The sequence below is a fragment of the Anthonomus grandis genome, chromosome 2 (assembly GCF_022605725.1).
Source record: "Anthonomus grandis grandis chromosome 2, icAntGran1.3, whole genome shotgun sequence".
NCBI lineage: Eukaryota > Metazoa > Arthropoda > Insecta > Coleoptera > Curculionidae > Anthonomus > Anthonomus grandis.
Window position 1 is genome coordinate 11,869,258 of NC_065547.1, and position 9,019 is coordinate 11,878,276.

Consider the following 9,019-nt stretch of genomic DNA (forward strand, 5'->3'; position numbering starts at 1 on the left):
ACAGTGAATCGGTTCACTGTGTACACAGTAAATCGGTTCACTGTGGACCGTATTATCTATAAAATGATATTTATAAAAAAATTGACTTTTAGCATCATGGCTCGTCAAAAACGAGAACGGAAAATCGGAAAGCACACTGAGGCACAGGCTGACGCTCTTGCTCTCAAGAATACGGGAATTAGCCTACGAGAAGCCTCTAGAAGGAAATCTATTCCCTATCCAACACTTCGGAGATACTTCATGAAGCAGCAACAGTTAGGAGACGATGTTCGACTTACTCCAAACTATGAGGTTAACAAAGTATTTACAGTGGAGCAAGAAAAGTCGTTAGTGGAATACATATATGAATGTGCTTATGCTTTTTACGGCGTAACAAATAAAGATTGTCGTAGGATTGCTTACCAAATGGCAAAAACATAATATAAAAATGCCTGCTTCATGGTCAAAACAAGAGTTAGCTGGAATAGAATGGCTGCGTTCTTTTCGCCAAAGACATCCAACCTTGACGCTAAGATGCCCAGAGCGTTGTAGTCTAGCCAGAGCAACCTCTTTTAACCGATCAAATGTGGGAAAATTTTTTGATAATCTTTATAATATTTTGCAAAGAGATCCACGGTTTGCCGATGGGACGCGAATCTTTAATTTGGACGAAACTTCCACTACTACCGTGCAAAAACCTCAAAGAGTCTTGGCACCCAAGGGTATAAGATGCTTGTCCAAAGTAACCAGTGGAGAAAAGGGAACATTAGTTACTACATGTTGTATCGTAAGTGCAAGTGGGCAAAGTCTACCGCCAGCTTTAATATTTCCCAGAGTGCATTTTAAACCGCATATGCTTAATGGAGCTCCACCATCCAGTGGCTGGATGAATTCAGATCTCTTTAGCGAGGTGATGCTTCATTTTGTCAAGCATAGCTCATCTTTAAAAGAGAATCCATCCATATTGATTATGGACAACTACGAATCGCACCTGACAATCAGAGCTATTGATATTGCAAAGGAAAACGGTGTTAATATTTTAACCCTTCCACCCCATACAACGCAGAAAACCCAACTATTAGATGTTGGTATAATGAAGCCGTTTAAAGAATATTATAATGCCTCTATTGATTCTTGGATGCTGAGAAATCTTAGGATTCCCATTACTATTTATGAATTAGCATCTTTTATTGGAATAGCTTATCAGAAAGCTATGACACCATCTACAATTACAAATGCATTTCGGAAAACAGGCATATTCCCGTTTGATCGTAACATTTTTTCAGAAGTTGACTTTATGCCTAGCTCCGTCACCGATAGACCTGACCCTGGGGATCGAAACCTATATATTTTGGACCAAGAGGTGGAAAATGGAAACCCAGATGACAGAGATGATATTGAAGAAAACATAAACTCTTCACAACGTGACATGTCAAAAGAAAAAGCTACTATATCCAATCAACCAGATGGTATCGAGAAAAACCTAAATATCGAGTCTCCTATTCCATCCACTTCGTATCAACAAAACAACGAAAAATTTTTATATCTCCCAAAGAATTTCAACCACCACTCCGTGCAGCCGCCAGAAGAAATACAAGGAAAAGACGCAAAGCGGGAAGGAGTCTAATTGCAACTGACACTCCTGAAAAGGACCTCTTGGAAATGGAGCAACAAGGTAAAAGACGAATAGTTCCGAAGAAGACAAAGAGAGTCCTAATGGAAAGTTCATCGTCAAGCTCAGACACATCGTTGGTTTTAGACAGTGATAATGAGACATCAGAAGATGAAGCGTTGCCAGGTATTAAGTTTGCTCTTGAGAGAGCCCCACTTCCTGATGACTTTGTGCTTGTAGAATTTCAATTAAAGAAAAATATTATTTATTATGTGGGGAAAATTTTAAAAGAAAATAAAAATAGTTTTTCTGTAACGTTCTTGCGTAGAAAAGTTATAGGCAATATGTTTTACATGCCTCTTGTTACAGATATGGCAGTTATAGATCTAGCGGACATAAAATCTATTTTACCAAAGCCTCATATTAATGGAAGTACCTCAAGGCAAAATTCCTATTTTAAATTTAATGTTAATTTAGGTTTATTAGATATTCGTTAAAATTCCTATTTTTTTGTAAAACTTAAGTTTTTTTTGTTTTGTTTTTTGTTCTTAGTTTTTTAAAAGAAGTTCTTATTTCTGTTAACTTATTTTTAGAATTTAAAACTTTAAAACTGGTTGTAATTATTGAAAAATACATAATCATACTTCATTCGTTTTTTTTTGTTTTTGGTTCACTGTGAACAGTGTAGATGGTTTATTGTACCCACAAGGTGGTACACAGTAAACCACAAAACAGGTTTTAAAAAAAATTATAAAGATTAACTCTATATTATTTTTTGTTAAATGGTGCCTGTATTTAATACATCATTATAATAACTAATATAAACTGAAGTTTGCAAATTTTTACCTTCTCTATTCTCTTTAAAAAATGAGTAAAGAATAAAAATGGTTTACTGTTGGACAGTTTACCCTACAACATTCTGGGCAGATATTTACCCCGCGAACAAACTTCAATTTATTATACTATTTCTCTATAATCTTCTTTTAAGGTCCAAATTAATTTATCCAAAAGTTTTAAGTTTTTTCAACAGTTTGAACTTTAAACTGTAAACCAGAAGGTACACACAACAAGTTTAGTATAAAAAGGCTTTATAAAGCAGCCAGATCCACTCTTTATATCAAACCCTCTTACTCAACCTAAAAAATAAACCCAAAACATCCCCTTTCATCCCCTTAATTCCCGTTTTCATTCTTAGATACGGGCAACTAAATAGAAGTGTTGCTTCACGGCGACTTCATTCCGTAATCTCATTAGTAGGAATGCGTAAAAAGTAACGATATGGGGGCGCTTTTCTTTGTCACTCTCTGCAAGAAAGTTCATGTGTACCCGATTGCTCGTTTAAGTTCAGAGAGGGCTGATGGGAGATGTGTGTACAGCCCGGTTATTATGGAGGAAAGAACATTAAGGAGAAGATGTAACGTGGTGAACAGATGAAAAAACAGGGGCGTAGCAAGATACATTTTTATTCAAAAAGTGGGATTAATCTCGTATAGAATGTACGAACGCGAGTCCTTCGGGATGTTCATCACATTAAATTTGAGTGCAACAGGGTCGGACGCAGTTACCTTCAATTAAAATTTAATTGGAGGAATCTGAATATTATAATAGTTTAGCCTTAATTAGTCAATAGTTAAGGCCGCAAGATAATTTGCACCAGCATATTGCAGTTAGAATACGTCTTTTTGTACCGATTAGAAATTTGCATTATTTATTTGTTATAAATATTACTGCTTGGTGGCAATTGTTTAATTTTTGGTTTATTGTTTTTGCACTAAATTAAAAGTAATTATATATATTATTTATCCATATGAGCAGTTACTAGGGCGTAGATTTTTATTTTCTTTACATTAATTTTGTTTATTATTTGGATTTATCATATATTACTTAAAACGTGATGAAAATAGCGCATATTAATTTGCGCTTGATAAATACAGCTTTCAATGACTTTGATACCTTGATTGTAAACTCAAATAATGTTGATAATAATTTAGTCACAGAAACTTGGCTTTCTAATGGTCAGGATGTATCTGTTTTCAAAATACCCGGATATAATTTTTATAGAAAAAACAGAGATGGTAAAGGAGGCGGTGTGGGTGCCAATGTTAAAGATCACTTAGATGTAGACCTAATTACATTTGATTTCCTAATAACTAAAGAACTTGAATATATCTTTTTAAAAATAAATCTAAAATCTTCTTCCTTTGCTATTGGCAATTTTTATCGCCCCCTAAATATAAACATAGGTCCTCTTTTGAAAGATTTTGATAATATTTTATTTGAAGTTGTTCCAAATTTTGATGTGATAATATGTTTAGGAGACATTAATGTTAATTTCTTTGATTTTAATAATGTTGTCCTTAACTGTTTTGACTCATATAATCTTGTAAAAATACTTAACGAACCAACTCGCATAACTCAAAATTCAAGCAAGCTTATAGATCTAATTTTTATCAGTGATACCACATTAGTTACATCCTCTGGTACACTCTCTGCTGATACAATCTCTGATCACATACTCGTTTTTGTTGACTTAAAAGTAAAACCTATAAACCTTTATCAAAACATGTTACGTATCGTTGTTTTAATGATTTTTTGTCCGATCTCTACAATTTGCCTTGGATGGACACTGTTTATGAGAATGATATAGACAGAAATTTACTTTTTTTTACTGATTTTTTAAACACACTTTTTGATATTCATGTTCCCTCTAAAGAATCTAGAGTGACAAAACGTCATCCTCCGTGGCTAATAGAAAATATTAAGGCTGACATAAAGGAGTGAGATAAAGCTTTACTAAAATGTATGCATACTAAAGAACCTCAAGATTGGGACCAGTATAAAGAACTGCGTAATTTTACAGTTTCTATACTGAGATCCGAAAAAAGGCCTATCTCAATTTTATTTCTGAAAGAAACCTAAAAAAAACATGGTCAGCACTAAAATCATTAATTGCCCTAAACTCAAATGATAGCAAGTTATCTCCTAATTTAGCAGATCCAAATTTAAGAAACCAGCATTTTTCTCAATTTTTTAACAACAGATCTAATAACTGTAATGAAACTATAGAATTTTACGAAAACAACTAATTTAGCGCTTTAAAAAAATTTAAACTTTCCATGTGTTCTGTAGAAGATGTTCATAAAATTATTCAAAACATGAAAACTAATACTTGTAGCACATATAAAATCACGTCATCTATGTTAAAATATTATAGTCCATTTATTGATCCTTACATAAGTGATATTATTAACAGTAGCATAGAACAAAATTATTTCCCTAAAAGTTGGAAAACTGCAGTAGGAATACCTTTACCAAAATCAAAAAAACCAGAAACATTTAATGACTTACGCATTACAGCAATTTTACCTGCCATTTTGAGAATAATTAAAAAAATTTTATATGGCCAGATGTACTTTATTGATTATAATTTAAATTGTAATGGTATGCTCTCAGAATTGCAAAACGGGTTTCGTAAGGGGTATTCCACATCCTCCGCCTTGGCTGTGGTAACTGATAATATAATGGAGGCACTTGATCATGGACTTAAAAGTATTCTTACGTTTGACACTATAAATCATCGACTCTTCTTGGCAAAGCTAAGATATAACGGTTTTGACGTCGATTCACTGTCACTCATCGCATCATACTTCTTTAATAGGTCACAAAAAGAGTCTATTTCCATACTATCAGGACTACCTTAGGGTTCTATCCTTGGTCCCCTTTTCTTTATTATTTATACGTCTATAAATAACTTACATGCTCTCTTCATGTCGGAAAGATACAAGCTTTTGCTGACGATACCCAGATAAAAACACGGCCTTCAACTGAATCAATCAAAATCAAAACTTATGCTGTTTGGCAAAAGCAATCAAAACAAATATTTAAAAAATATTATAAAATCAAAATAGATGACCAAATATTAACATTTTGTAATTCTGCTCGTAATCTGGGTGTTATACTTGATTGTCAGAATAATTTTTTCGATCATGTTAAGCAACTTTTAAGTTGTTTAAGTGATATATCGTCGGTCCCAAGGTAAAACCATGAATGTGCAAAATTAGCAATTTTTACCTATCTACATTTTCAAGCACCTCTAAACCAGTTCTTGACAATGCCAAACCAACGAATCTGCAAGCATTATGGTTTTGGTGGGGATAGCTGTACTGCCTTTGACGTATCTTAGTTTGTATTCGACTGTCGCAACGCGCGTATCTTGCATGAAAAGTTTCAAGTCAGTGAATGTGGTACATTCGTTGTTTCATTGTAAGTATATGGTATACTTTGTAACATTCGTGTATAGATTTTGAGTAGTAAAAAATCAATTATAAAATGATAAACGTGACATCTAGAACACAAAAAATAATAGATAGCGTTAGGTCTAAACATGAAAGAGGTAAGCAATGTATGGACCAAAATGGAACTAAGGTCATAATAATGACGGTTCACTTTGCATCAAAGTAGAAAATATAATTTTATTTATTTTTCTTAGGTGGCCTGCGATACAGGAGACATTAAAATTTATGACATTCTCCTACCAATACTGAATAATATAACAGGTAGAGATAATATTTTTTGATATTAGTGAATTATTTTGAAAGCCAAGATATTGTTTTAGATTCAATTTCTGGCACCGATGCTCAAGAAGACATACTACCTCTGGCTGAAATTCAAAATGTTTCAACTACCAAATCAATACTTGCTAGCACTGAAAATCATACAATCAATAATATAGCAGGTAGTTTTTTTATTATTGTTTTAGGTGTATTTTTTTGACCAAGTTAATTTTATTATCTTAGATGAATGTCCAGAAGATAAAAAAGACACACTATCTCATGTTAAAGAACAAAATGTTGTAATAACTGAATTTGATAGTGAGTATGACAACAAAGCATCGTCATCAGATAATTATAATCCTGAAAATGAATATGATAGTACAAGCAGTTCTTCTAGTTGCTCCACTTGCTCTACATCCTCAAGCTCTTCCAGTTCTTCTAAGAAAACAAGCGAAGAAACAAGTACGTTAAAAAAAATATTTAAAAATACAAATACTCATTGCTTTTTATTTCAGAAAAACTTCCACTAAAGAGGAAGAAGAAAAACATTGGAACTTGGAAAAAAAATATTAGAAAACAAAAAAGACTTAGAGGAGAGGCATACTTAAGTGTTAAAAATATAGAGAAACCAGCAAGGCCGTTACTATGCCCTTGTGATGGCAAAGCGAAACATAAATGCCTCGAATCTGTTTCAGAAAAGAATAGGTCAAACATTTATGAAGAATTTCGGCAACTCTTATCATAAGATGATCAGCGGAATTTCATTATTCATCATGTTGAACAAATACCAAAAAAAAAGAAGTACCAGAAATCTAGAAACTTCTAGAAGGGTCAACACCTGTAATTATTTTCTTACCGTTGATGGACAAAAAAATAAAGTGTGCCGCGAATTTTTCATATCTACACCTAATGTAACAGATTCATTCAAAAGAATATCTTTACAAAAACGATCTTCTACTGGAACAATAGAAAAAGACCGCCGTGGCAAACATACTCCTGCTAATAAAGTTAACTGAGGATTGTTTGCAAATAGTACGTGATCACATTTTATCATTTCCTGCAGTTGAGACCCACTACTGCAGGGCTTCAAGTAAAAAAAAATATTTGGACCCTACCCTAAACTTGTTCATAATGCAGAATATGTACAAATCACAATGCAAAGAAAAAAATATTCGCTCTGTTTCAATCGAAAGATACAGACAAGTTTTTAAAGAATACAACGTGGGTTTTTTCAAGCCAAAGAAGGACCAGTGCAAGATATGTTTGGCACAGAAAAATATGACTGGAGAAGAAAAGGAAGCGCAAGAACAAACGTTCCAGCAACACTTGAGAAGAAAGGAATTGGCACGCAAGGCTCGCAGTGCTGATAAACTGGAAGCAATAAACAATTCTACTATATTAGCATTCAATTTTGACCTTGAAGCTGTACTCACAACTCTAAAAGGATCTGCAGAACAGATATTTTACTTGCGCAGGTTAGCTGTTTATAACTTGACAGTTTATAATATTGGAAATCAAGATGGCATTTGCTATCTATGGGATGAAACCCAGGGTAAAAGGGGTTCAAATGAAATCGCTTTTTGTATCTATGAATACATATTATCTAATCCAGAAGTTAGAATGATGTCAGATGGCTGTGGTGGCCAGCAAAAGAATTCAAATTTTGCTGCTATGTGTATGCAGCTCATTTCTGTTCATCCTAGCTTGAAAATCATAGATCATAAATTGTTCGAAAGCGGACACACTGAAATGGAATGCGATTCCATACATTCCAAAATTGAGCAGAAAACTAAGCATGTTCCTGTATACATTTTTGAAGGTTGGGCGCAAGTAATACCACGCCCATTTGAAGTGAGGAGCAGAAGCTTTGATGATGTTTATGATTTTAAAAAATTTGCAGCGCAAAAATTTGAGATGAACAAAATACCATGGAGTAAGGTTTGCTGGATTCGTTATCTTAAATCAGACATGATGAAAAAAATGTCTTTTACAAAATGGATTTTGAACAAGAATTTCATGACATAAACTGCATGAAAAAATTTCAAGGTCGACAGTGGAGTTAAAAAAATTATATGAATGTGAGTTACCCATTGCGAAGCCAAAATATCAGGATTTACAAAAAATGTGTTCTGATTTAACAATCCCAAAAGTTTATCACAGTTTTTACAAGTCGCTAAAAATTAATAATAATATTAGGGATAGATTACCAGAACCAGATGACAGTGAAAATACTGACTCAGATGAAAATTAAACTATTTCACTTTATACTCAAGCTCATTTAAGCATATGAATTTAGTTCCTTTTGTATTTTTAGTATTTTTGTTTTCTTAGATTTATAGATCCTGAGTTTATTCTAGTTTCCCAATGAAAATACACATGTTTATTAATATTTCAAATCAATAAAAATATTGAAAATCATTGTGTCTTTAGGTTTTCTTATTGTACTGTAAGTGATTTGAAAGAAAATTTTGTAATGCCAAATCCACGACTGTGACGTTTTGGAAGGTGGGGGCTAATAAACAGAAAAAATAATAAGCAAGTCATAAACTGTCAAAGTAGATCCTATGTCTCCCAAGAAATGAAATTATTCCGACAAAAATCTGAATTTTCACAGAGTATCAAAACCTTCAAACCCAAATATCTCCAAATCACGATTTTTCACACTCATAGTTTTGGCATTGGGCCGACGATTTATAAAGGTCATATATATTACTTAAACAACTATATTCCAATAGAGACCTTTTAAGTACCAAGTTAATGGCAATGTAATGGCAATCTCTTGTGCTTTCGCACTTTAACTATGCTGATTTCATTTATGGCCCTTGTCTCCGTCAAGCGGAACAATATCGTATTCAAAAGGTGCAAAATACATGTA